Raw genomic sequence first — 13604 nt, forward strand, 5'->3', positions numbered from 1 at the left:
TTTGTTTTAATTCATACTTCTTGCCCAAAGTATGAAATAAAACTCCAGTTGGAATGCCTTTTTTTTTTAATGCCACATTTGAGGAACTTAATGACAAGTGGATTAAGAACTAAAAGAAATCCTGTGAGTTGTCACGAGAATGCAAGTCCATAGATGGTTTTGTTATGATCCTGTTACCTTTAAGTTGGGGGTTAAAAAAAAAAAAGGTTTGTCATGTGCCTGTTGATGATGGACAGTAAAGGCAACCCACAGCTTAGTGGGTCTCTATGCTGTGAGGTCCTGACCTTGTTCTGAAAGTACCTCAAGATGACACAGCTGGAAGAGAAAGTTAACCATCCCTTTGGGATTTCCAAATACTCCAAAAAAAAAAAAAAAACGCTCACTCATTGTTCTAGACGAATGGTGACTGATGGTGATCTTCATGACTGAGCAATCATTTACAATAAAGTAAACTACTGAATTTAGCTTCCTAAAAAAAAAAAAAAAAAAAAAAGGCCTGCAGCAGCGATGACCTCCATCATGGTTTCTTTGCCACTTTGTGAGACTTGCATAGCAGTGACAAGGGAGCCACCCATCTACCAGCGCCTACTGTCAAAGGCATGTAGGAGTTTTCTGTGTGTGCGAGTATGCTAGAGTATGATTAGGCCCAAGTAGCAGAAATGTCTTCATCAGGGAGTGTGAGGCTCCATATGGGCATCCAGGTCTCTGCCAGTTTCTTGTGACCATACAGAGGCCTTACACGTACAATGCACCAACTATGCGCACACACCCTGCCGGTAGATTTAAATCACACTTTAACAAAGTATAACAGGAATGACTATGTGGTGTTTAGGTGACTGGATGGACAGCAGCCTCGCCCCTGTCCCTTTTTTGTTGAAATCCTCTTCATTGGTTAGGAGGATCGATCAGAGAGTTATCGTTTACTTTTGTTAGGGAGGATTGGAGACCATTAGAAACTTGTTTGGGCATTGCTCACCTCTGAAGTGAATACACTGCTGCTCACTATCTTAGGAGGAGTGGGGAGTCGCACCTCATGTCTAGGTTACCCCCCGGCTGAGGGCAGAACACTACCCAGTAATATAAAAGTAATTAAATAATTTTTAGCTGTGATATGCACATTGATTAATCAATAATTATGATCCAGTAATATCATGGATGTTTTTCTGTAAATTTTGATTCTAAACTTTTTTACTCCTGTGTTAGTGTACAGGGCTGCATGTGAGACTGAACATCATACCCAGATATTTTCATTTTCTTTGGTGAGAATGGCCGTCCTGACCAACCATCAGAAAACATTTTGATACTTCAGCAGCAGAAACGAAAATGTCACATTTGACTTTCTGAAACCTCGTGAGGGAATACCACACAGCAGCACCACTGCTGCGCTCTGCTCTACATGTTTAGAAGGCAGTGAGAAAATAATCATGTCTAATGATTAGATGTGGTCAAATGTGCTCTTTGTCTCCCTGTCTGTCTGTCCTGCTGCGCAAATCTCACATTTTTTTCATTTCCATCAAAAGTGAGTGTGCAGAACATTTTACACATGAGAAGCTGCTGACAAGCTGTCCATTTTCCTTACATCCATCCATATCCTCAAGCTCACAGGCCATCCCCTACGGGATCCACCCACCCCACACACACCTCTCATTAACTCCCAACAGGCTCCCCTCCCTCCTCTTCTCCCTTCCCTTCCCATGGAGGAAGTCATCTCCGCTAATGTCAGTGTTGTGAGGGCCCTCGGGGGCCCCTGTGGTGGCCGTTGGCTTGCCACCAATTGTTATAGCCACTTCAGAAGTAAAGAGGCCCCCTACCTGGCTCTCCTCTGCACCGCCTTTCCTCCAGCACAACCCCACCCCCCTCTCAGACATTGACCTTGGGGGTGCCACAACTGTGGGCCCACATTAGGGGGCAGTAGCACATAATGATGACAAATGGGTGTAGGTGGGTGGGGGCAGAGTCAAAAAGATGGAAGGGGGGAGAGGGGACAGCACTTAAACACAAGGCTACCATCTTTTCTGCTGGCAGAGATGTGCACAATTTGATCCCAACTGGTCGTGTTCTAGTGTGGCTGTGTTATCCAGTGGCCAGCCTGGCAGGCAGTTGCTGCCTGTGTGTTTGCTGTTTTCGGCCTCTGATCGGCGAGCCGGCAGAGCGTGAAAGCTTCGCAGCAGTAGCCTAACCACTGCTCTCACGATATGGATGCCAACCCTCCCCAGGCTCACATGCCAGTAACTCAATAACAGTTTCCCCAGCCGGTGGGTTTCCTGTGTTTGTGACAATTGTCAGTGTTTTGGTGGGGTGGGGTGGCAGAGAATCCAGAGCACTGAAAGCAAGGTGGAAGGTACAGCTAAGGCACAGTTCAAAAAGCATCTAGCAAAAGTGGACTTGGAAAGTTTCCATGCGTGCCATTCATCCTGCAGTAGATAGACACGAGAAATGAGTTGAAGCTCGTTTAAATATGCAGATTTAAATCTGCCTTTTTAAAAGAATCTGCATTCCTTCTCTGATGTTTTGTCCATGAGAGCAAAACTGGACACATGCAGTACAGAGGGGATGGCTCCTGTTACCCTTTTCTCTGAAAATCACTTAAAATCTCTCCCAAGACCAAAGATTACACAGTTGATGGTTTAATGCCCTACTGACTTGTTTAAATCTTGAAACAAAGATCATCAAACAAATTTTAATATTAGACAACTATAACCTAAGTAAATACAAAATGCAGTTTTAAAATGATGATTACATTTATGAAGGGGAAAAGGTCACCTGGCCCTATGTGAAAACGAATTACAATTCTCACATCTCACATTTGCCAAAAAAAAAAAAAAAAAAACTTTTGGGACAATATTCAGTGGACTGACGAGATAAAAGCTGAACTTTCTGGAAGGTTTGAGTCCCGTTATATCTGGTTTAAACTAACACAGCTTTTCATAAAAAGAACAGTCAAAGGTGGTGGTGGTGGTGTGATGGTTTGGGGCTGCTTCAGCGTTTCATCGACACTCATCTCCTTTCACTTTCTGTGTGTTTATACACCACTACTGCATTTAATCATTTGCAGTTATTCTCTCCCACAGTTTGCCTTTTGTCCTGTTTCCCTCTGTTCTCGTCTCTTTCTCCTCCAGCCAGGCTCAGGGAGGCTGCCCCTCCTTGAGCCTGGTTGTGCTGGAGGTTTCTTGCTGTTAAAACTGAGTTTTTTCTTCACACTGTCTCCAAGTCTGATTGTTGGTGTTTTCTTTCTAGCATTGTAGGGTCTTTACCCTACGATATAAAGTACCTAGAGGTGACTGTTGTTGTGAATTAGTGCTCTAAAAATGAATTGAATCAAATATTTCCCTAAAAAGACTCAGCAGTTTGTGTTAGGCAGAAAAAAGCCTTAGTGTATTCATACACCAACGTAGTTATTCTTTCATCAGTCCTTCAGTATTCTCGAACACACCAAATAATTTAGTCATAATGTGTCATTTACATTCAAAATACTTCCAGGTGTTCTCAGTTAAGGCTGTACGTCGTTTAAAAAAGTACAGTCAGGTTTGACAATCCCTAAAATGATGAGTGTAAATCACCTGAGAGTCAGAATTACTAAAGCTTCAAGTTCTAGAAACGCCGCGTGCATCAGAGAAGGTGGAGGCGTCTGGAGGAAATGCTGAAAACTCCGAGCTGCAGTTTGGATTTTCTCTGTCATTCAGTGAGTGCTGTGTAGCCTGAACATCTGCTGGGGTGTTTTATGTTGCCGTCCAGCTCAGCAGTCATCAAACTGGTATTCCCCTTTTTATTTGGTTGCTTGTTTGTTTGTGTGCATGTGTGCATGTGTGTGTGTGCGTGTGTACACCTCCAGAGCTCAGCTCATATCAGTGATTTGTTCAGAAGTTCCACAGTTCTTTGCTTTTGGTCAGAAATGCTGAATTCCTCTGAAATTCTCACTGCTGGGAAGCAGCTTTTTAAAATTGAACTAGTTTTTATTTAAACAATGGACCACTTAGCTGTTGGATGTAGAAGGTGTCTGTAATTGGATCAGTGCAACAGACTCATCACTAACCCGTTCTGTCAGCCCATAAATCCTCTTACCAATTTTATTTTTCGGTTTAGAGACACGGCTCTTGAATTTCTCTTTCTGTGCTGGATGAGTAAACACAGAACTGTTTCCTAATATGTGCAGCATAACAACTTTACAGCCATAATATGTCACGTGTGTGTTATTGTTCTGAAGCTTTGTCTCCATGTGGTCAAACATATAACACACACACACACACACACACACACACACACACACACACACACACACACACACACACACACACACACACACACACACACACACAAAAGGATAGCATCAGGAATGACTCAAAGTGCCTTAGCAGGCTGGTTTATTATAATCAGTCCACACACTGTGTCTAAAAGATGGACATTGTGATGTCACTTTTAGAGTGCAGTGGCCATTAGAGGAACTGCAGTTTTGCTCTATGTTGTCTTCATTTTTCAGCCACAAACGTGTGTGTGTGCACAGCAGTGAAACGGTCAAGCAGGCACCAAACATCAGCACGTTACCACGATGAGATCTCAGCATTGTCATCAGCGTGTTGTGCTGCCGGCAAATGATTTGAGTTTGAGGGAGAAATAAAGTGTCAGACTGTTAAAAAACAAGACTGTGAGCTGTTCACCAAATCAGGCTATTTTATGGGATATTAGAGAAAGAATTCATGCATTTTTAACATTCCGACGCCTGTTAGGACACAGAATTAGATATAAAACAGTAAAAAGAAAAAAGAAAAGTCATTTTCTTTTTATTGTCTTTTAAAGTAAATCATGTGGACTTTTTTGTCTTGCTCTTGTGAATAATCTGCTGTGTCAGTGGCCTCCTGTATCTCCTCTCAGCGTTCCCTGGCTCTTCAATTGTCACAGCTTTGACAGCAAATCTGCATTTCACCCTCCACTCTCACCTGGGAAAAAGAAAAAAAAAAGTAGCGCACAGATTCTATTTCACCCACCTTTCCCCCCAAAGTGTACGATAAAAACTTTCCAACAGTTGCAATCTTTCACACCTACCTCCCCCTTAAACTCCTGTATGAAAAGATGCGATGAAATTTCACTGTTTGTACTGCAATTTAGCCCCCCCCCCCCTTTTTTTTTTTATCAAAACAACAGAATCACCTCTCCCAAAAGACAAAAACACAACAACAACAACAACAAAAAAATATGCACACAGGTTCCAGGTGTGGGGAGTGTGTGGGTGAAGTTACGGTACATTTGCCATTCTAGTTGTGTGTAAATATTAGAAAGCAGCGGGTTCCTGGCGTGAGGAGAAGCCAGGCAAAGCGGCGGCACTAAGACAGGCATCCTTATCGGTATTGTGTTCAGACTCCGGTGTGCTCCTGCTGTTTGTAATCTGCAGCCGCCGCTGTGAGCAAAACTGGACAGGCATTTATTGTCCCAGCAGGAGGACGCTTGACAAGAGAATGTTAAACACTCCGCTACCTGCAATTTTCAAAAAGCGATAGCAGACATGATAAAATGTACACACGCATTTAATTTCATCTTTTCTTTTTCAGGAGAAGGAGGATAAGCAGCAGCAGCAGCAGCACGGAAAAATTGAGACTTAGGGAAAAGAGAGAGGAGTTTCGTTCAGCTCTCACTGTTGCTGCCACACGTGTGTGTGTGTGTGTGTGTGTGTGTGTGTGTGTGCTGTGTGTTCGCTAATGTCATGATGGAAGAAGATTTCTTTTCAGATCCTCAGGGTGACACACTTCCAAGAGAGGAAGGGTGCCAGAGTGGGCTGACCGCGGTCCAAATTGATTTCTTGCTGGCGGTGGTGTTCTCTTAGCTTAGCGGTCATCAAGAAGACATGTTCATCAGCGCTCAGTCCTAACCGCACACACAGAAACATGCACTACCCGTGGAGCCAGATGCCACACAGGACACCGCACCTGTGGAAATTCTTGTAGCTTTAACATTTCTTTCTTTCACAGTTTGAAAGCAAACAAACAAATAAACAAACAGTATAGCCGTGGGCTTTGGATAATGAGCGAAACAACAGCCCATACAAACTGGTGGCTGAACTCACCTGTCTTCACAGTTGGCCTGCCCACCACAGTCACCACACACATGCAAGATTCTCAGCAACCCACCTCCACCTCAGCTCCTCATTTGATGATGTTTTTGTCATAGCTGCTCTCTTTGATACCCGTTCTGTTCTGTGCTGGGGTCGTCCACATCTATGCATGAACATGGGCTTCATTTAAGCACTGGGTGGGGGCAGGGGGAGGTCTGGTGTCAGGGCCTTCTACTTGTGGAATGGAATGCAATGACTTTTATATGTGGCATTTATATTATAGATATACATATACTGACCACTCAAAGTACTTTAGACTTTCATCCACATCATCCACAGTCAGAGGAAACCCACACAGGAAGAACATGCACATGGATATAGCTTTTTGGGGGCCTTTGTGGTGTCTTGCAGGCCTTGGTTGAGTTGAACTTAATCCAGTGCGTCCTGCATTTGCTTGATTGGATTCTATTTTAATTTACTAACATGTCCTCTAAAAGAACTTTATACTGTATGTTGATTTAATCTCACCCTGTTAACCTGTTACAGACCTCAACAGCCCAGTCCTGACCCGCCCTCTGTGGTCTGATCACTTTGTGCTGCCATATTTGACAGCATGCTAAAATCATACTGGCAGCAGAGACATTTCCTTTCCTGATTTGGCTGTGTGAGGAATGGCTCTTAAATTGGGTCACAGCGACTAATGGGTCCCATGCCGGGAGTGCCATTAAGAAGAAATAAACCTATGTGGACATATTTATTAAGCAATTTGCACCTCGGGCTGTCTATTAGAGGGTCAATCAGGGAAGCTGTCTGACTGCCTGCTTCACCTTTAAGTGAATATCAAAATGTACGATTACAGTGCAATCAAATCAAAGGTTCAATTATATTTAGATTCACACGAGGGTTGGGCATCTTTAAGAAAAATTTTCATAATTGTAATAGGGATGGTTATTAAATAGCATTACATTACATTCTCCTTTGCTTTTACTGGTGCCTGGTAGATGGTGGTGGTGGTGCATCTGGATGCTGCTTGTCATCCACAACAAACAACAAAGATATCTTTGGAGCTTTAAAGCATACGTGTGGTGTGATGAGATTATATGCTACTCTTCAAACGGGACAAACATGCAAAGCCAAAGACCAAAATAATCCTCTGTGGGGCTTCTTCACAAAATATATGAAAGCATAACTCATGCGAACATTACCTGCAAACTGTGCCAGGTAGAGTTAGCATGCCACATGTCTGCCACAGCGACTCATTTGAGAGCTGTTCGGGTTGCTGGTGGGGCTCTTCAATGAAGAGTTGGTTAATATTCACATAAATTTCAGCCATTCTGATTTCCTCAGAACGACGTGTGCTGAGACATGCAACACAAGCTTAACCAACAAAACCACAAGGGTTAAAATATCCCTTTGATCTATATTTATGTTCAGATACCTCGCTTCACCGGGGCTTCATATAGCTGCTTTCTGACTCTCCTCTGACACTTTGCACTCGCAGACATTCTGTGTGTCACGGTGTGTGCGGTGAATCCTGGGGGAGCGCGTTCCGTTAACCTGGATGTCTGGAAGTGGGGACGGGGGTCCGGCTGGTAAACAGGCCCCAGGCAGTGCTCTCTCTGACCAGGGCTAGGCTCTGGTAGCTGGGAGGAGGATTGCTTCAGATGAGATAAAGGAGCTTGTCAGTGGTCTGTGGGGAAGTCATGCTCATTCAATGAACAGTGAGGGCCAGTGGGGAGCCTCAGGCAATGTCCCACACTGGGGCCACAGAACAACTTTGTGGTGTAACACTTTGGGTTCAGCAACATCAGAGTTGCGGTCAGCTGTGGAACAGATCCCGACTTTCTTTTTGTACTCAGACATGACATGTTTCTAATATGGCTTTAAACAGGAGTGATGATTCAAGAGTGGAATTAACTGTTTACTTGTTCATAGTACTGAACAATATGAACATTATGAAAGATTTCTCAGTTTCTTAGTTTGTGCTGTAAAAGGCACCAACAGCACAAACTAAGATTATTGCTAAGGATAGTTAAATAATTACTGGAAACTGGTGGGGATGTGTCCTAATAGTCCCAACTGAATTCAGAACCCAATAGATGAAACAAATACTGTAACAAAATAAATACCTCTATGGTCTTATTCTATGTTCAGTCTGTTAATTTTTTTTCCTTCAAAATATGACTAAACATGCAAGGTAGGGTGGTGCTAAGGGCAACTGTGAGCACCTAAGGGAAATAAAATAGAAGGTAATCATAAAGACAGAAAATATTATTGAAATAAAAGAGAAAAGGGAAGAGGAGAGTTTTAACTGTGCACTGAACCAGTCAGTGTGCTTTCCTTGGGCTTTTTTTGGTGTCCTGACCTGGAGAGGATTGACTGATTCCAACTGTGAGGTTTCATCAGTACAGAGCGGTGCAGTGATATATATGTGCAACATTTTACATCACCAACAGCTACTTGTTTCTATGCTTGTTCCAAGTATTTTACATCCTCAATTATGAAAATTATAGTTTTATTTATATTTGGAATATAGTGAGTGGAAAGCTTGAAGCTAGACTTCACTCCCCGGGGAATATATTAAACATCACATTATGTTTTTTTTTTTTTTGAGAGAGAGAGAAAGAAACAGAACTAATAACTGGTCTCAATTATATTTGATTCATATTTTTTCATATTCTACTTATGAGAGCATAACCCAGCATTAAAATGTGTTATCATAAGAAGACATCAGAGTGAATGTTGCCTTATTTCTTAAATCACTGCATATTTCACATTTGCATGGTGGGCTCTGAGATAAACAACAGTTAACAGAGAGGAAACTTTTAAATCTCTGCATGAAACTGTTACAGCAGCTCTCTGTGCTCGCTCTGTGCCCTTGATGCCAGCGCCTGCTTCATCCCACTTTCCATTTAAACTGGTAGCTACACACTCTGATGCCACTGATAGGCAGTAATTAAATGAGCGAGTCTGGTTCTTTGCCCTGTAAACCAGCTCTCCTGGGCCCGATACTACATGGAAATTCAGCTCTGAGGATCCACTTTCAGATGTCTGCCTGGAAAACATGCCTACTCACAGCCCTCACTCTGTGTGTGTGTCTGAGTGTGCTCGTACATGGAGGCAGTGGATTTGGGGAATACACTTAATGAATCTTTTAACCTCAATCTTTTCTCCTGCAAATGTATGCATATCATGATCTGTGTTTGAGATGCAGGCCTGATATTCATGATTTATTTATCTTAACACACACACACACACACACACACACACACACACACACACACACACACACACACACACACACACACACACACACACACACACACACACACACACACACACACACACACATATATCTGGGCATTTATGGCAGTTTGTTTGACATTCAAAAATGTTTGTGCACTGAAACTAAATAATTTAAAATTATTTCAGTTGACATATTAAAGGTAGGAATCCGGAAATCTGCCATTGGAATAATTATAGATGGTTCCAGCACTCCAAAAAATACATTTAACAAAAACTTTATAAACCTATAAATTATTCAGCATTTCTCATAGTCAAGATATGGTTAACCTAGTTTTGCAAAGTTCAATATCTTCCAAAGTTCAAAAGTAAACCTGCCGACAACCTTCAGCTGTCTTTTTTACATTATGTGGAGAGGGATGACAAACTAAAGGAACAACCTCAAGGTTTGAATCCTACAGTGAGGGGATGTAGTGTCTGTTATGTGTGTTTGTGGCAGTAAAGTTGTTCTACGATGAAGCAGTTCTATCCTGATGGGTGTGGTGTCTTCCAGAATGGCAATGCCCCATCCATATACGAGAGCTATGAGGATATGAGGGCTCACTGGTTTGAGGATGAACATGGAAGTCATATGTTATGGCCTCTTCAGTCACCAGACTACAACCCATTTGAATACTGACATTTAGACACATTGCACAGCATTGTCTAAATCCATCAGCAAATCACTAAATGGTACAACAGTTTCAAGAGACTTGGAGAACAATTGCAAAGGAGCACTGAAGTTGATCTGGTTGTACACGGTGGCCTAATAACTCCCTTAAATTCTCTCACGTCTCTGTTTCCATCCTGGTAATTAAAGCTGTTTTATTAAAGTTGCTGCTCATGTGGAGTGTGATACACTGGGTTATGGCAGCACAGTCCTAAACTTTCCAAAAATTAACCAAGAATGTTTTTACACCTTTCTTGTTGCAAATATGTGCATAGCATGTAACCCCTGCTTCTGCCAGAGGTTTCTTCCTGTTAAATGGGAGTTTTTCCTTCCCACTGTTGCCAAATGCTTACTCATAGGCGGTCACTTTGCTTGGGATTGGGTTTTCTCTGTAATTATCGTATGGTATTTACCTTGCAATATAAAGCGCAGTGAGGCGACTGTTGTGATTTGGTACTATTTAAATAAAACTGAATTACATTATCACCTTGGACAAAGCTTGGCTTCTGATTGCACCTTAGCTTTTATATCCTTATGCTAACGTAGGCTAAACATGTCCTGACCCAACAGCACAGCATGACTCTATGAACTGTCACGGACAGTTATAACAAGAAGTTTGGGTTATATTTATTACACTATGTTTTTGCTTCCTTGTAAGTTGGAGTAATCCATAAGCATGTTAACCACCTGCTGATAACGGTTACCCTGCTGACAAATTCTTCCTACATAGCTGTTCAGATAATAAGAAAGATGCTATTAAAAGCCACATTAATTATATGGTAAACAACAGAAAAGAAAAGAAAAATCTTTACAGGGTGTATCGTAATTATCAGTCTCAGAGAACGAACTCACAAAATTATGAATTATTCCTTCCCCTACAACATCAGGAGAGGTTCTACACCTTAGATGAGAAACTGAATCCGTCCCGCTCCACCAGCTGTCCCACATTACTCCGTTTACTCCTCCTCCTCCTCCTCTCCCTGCAAACTACACGGCTTTATCTATCGCCTTCAAATGCACTCTTTGCCCATTGTGATGGACAGACAGATGAAAGAGGAGGTGGAGGAAAGCGGTCCCTAGGCTCAGGTTTCCTTCTTCCACCTCCTTTTCTCTGCCACAACCCTGCAACCTTGCCTCACCCCGCGCCCTCTCTCATCCTCCTCTTGCCCCTTCCTTGCCCTCTCTCACCATTATGTTCTCAGCCTCTCTCTCACTCTGCCCTCCAGATTGGCTTTGCACAGGAATGGGGAAACAGAGAGAGAGAGAAAGAGGGAGGGAGAGGGAAGGAGGATGTGACTGGGCCCTTTCCATCTGTCGTGACTCCAGGATCAAATAATAGGATTCTGTTTGAGAATAGAAGATAATTGCAGTCTGTATTCTGCTCCCTAAGTGCATGATATTAACCCCACGCTCCCCACTCGCCCTGCAGTAAGAGGCAGATGGCTCTGTGTTTTGATATCTGAGCCAGGGAGAGTGAGGTCAGAAGTCAAGTTGGAGTTCAAATCCAAAGGAGTGCTTTTTTGCTCCCTCCTTTAACCCCCTCTCAATACCCTCCCCTTTTCCTCCATCTCCCACGGTGGAGAAAATATGGATGTCATTCAAAAAAGGACATTCCCTAAGACCTGTGCCCCAGCTGACCCTTTGCAGCCTGATGGAAGCAGGTAGCCCTTGTGCCACACTAACCCACTTACATACACGGTGAGTGGCATGCAAAGGTTTCAGGGTTTGAGGCAAAGGTGGGAATCAAGTCCAGATTAGATTCAATCATCAGGGTGCACAGTGTGGCAGAGGTCATAAGCAGCTGGAAAGGGTTAGGAAAAGGGCCATTCAGAAATATATCCATCTTTAAAATTCCTGTTTAACTGTCTGAGAGCGCAGGCTGAAGGCACAGTGATGTATGGAAACAACACAGGACACAGTGAGTCACACATACCGCACAAGTGATTGGGTGTTTTTCTTTAAAAACTCATCAAATAACAATTAATGCAGGACAGTCTGAACATAAATAGGAAGTACACGAAGAACTGCGGTAAAGTCAGCATGGGTTTTATGAAATAAAAAATGTAATAAAGAAAACTGACTTAGCTAAGCAGCCACAGAAAACATTTGGGCACTGATTTCAAAATTAAAATGGGCACACCGTGCAAATAGAAGAACTTGCTTGCCTGTATTTTCTTACACATTAAAACGAGCAGGTATTGTTCCATCTGCTGTGTTAAGGGTCACTCAGTTAAATTTCCAAAACCTGCACTTTGGTCAATCACACAATACGACTTACGAACAAGTGCCACCTCTGGCAAATGATAAAAGTTTTATCACTTGTAGATTGTGGCCCTTTCTGTGGTTCGCTGGAGTCCCAAAGCCTTAGATTTGCAACCCTTTCCAGACTGATCAGTGTCAGTGACTTTGCTTCTCATCTCTTCTTGAGTTTAGATCATGACGTGCTGCTTTTTGAGGTCTTTGAGCCTGCTTCACTTTGTCAGACAGGTTTTATTTAAGTGATTTCTTGATTCAGCAGGTCTGGCATTAACCAAGCCTGGGTGTGGCTACTGAAATTTAACTTTCCAAAGAAAAAAAATTAATCACATTTATTCATATTTAACCAATTACTTTTTCACATCGGGTCAGGTCGGTTTGGATAGCTTTTTCCTCTTAATCCCCTTAATAAAACTACATTTTTTATTAAGATTTGTTTGATGATCTGAAACATTTAAGTGTGACAAATATGAAAAAAGAAATCAGGAAGGGGGCAAATACTTTTTCACAGCACTGTATGTTATAACTTTAATGATAGAAATATACAACTGGATTCAATGGGAAATTGGTTTTACTAAATACAGCTGCAGTCAACTTTTAATACACGGTGTCTAACTATCATGGGAAATGTAACACTTAGTTCTGTTTGTGGACGTACATGTTTGCATGCATGTGGGTGAGGACTTTAAGGACAGTTTCACTGCGATGTAAGGGAAGCATGTACAATAAAACCAGCTACAAGTGCATCTCATCAGGCCATTTAACAAGTGCTTGTGTTTGCCCTGCACTCTGCGTCGGAGGCGCTCAGAAGATAAGAAGCAGCAGGCCTCCCTCCAGCTAACCTGTGCTCCTCTGCTGCTCCAGACAGCCGATAAGGAGGAAAATGGATTGGAATAATAGCTCATATAAAAATCCAGCCGTCTCATCAGCCAAAATCTCAGCATGGGGCTGCAACAGAGGAAAGCGAGCCATCCTCACTAATTAGACCCAAACCACATGTCCAAATTTAGAGCTGGCTATGGTCAATGGTAAGTACTGTATTGTGTCATAATTGTTACCTATCAATTACCATAAAGTTGAAAAACATTGATGAGTGGGACTGATCTCATGTAAATTTGACATAATGTATATATTATTACAGCTCTTTTTAAAACTGCAACACTCTCCTTATTTCTCCCCTATTTTCTTCCTGCTTTGATATTTTTTTAACCACTCAACCACAAAAATAAATAAATAAATAACAGTCAAATCTCTTATTTGTCCTCAAAAGTTACACATGGAAGTGTTTTCTGATCATTTGTCTGAGTCTTCATTTTTAACAAATTATTAAAGACAATTTGCAATGTTAATTGA

The sequence above is a fragment of the Archocentrus centrarchus genome, chromosome 22 (genome assembly GCF_007364275.1).
Source record: "Archocentrus centrarchus isolate MPI-CPG fArcCen1 chromosome 22, fArcCen1, whole genome shotgun sequence".
In the NCBI taxonomy this organism is placed as follows: domain Eukaryota; kingdom Metazoa; phylum Chordata; class Actinopteri; order Cichliformes; family Cichlidae; genus Archocentrus; species Archocentrus centrarchus.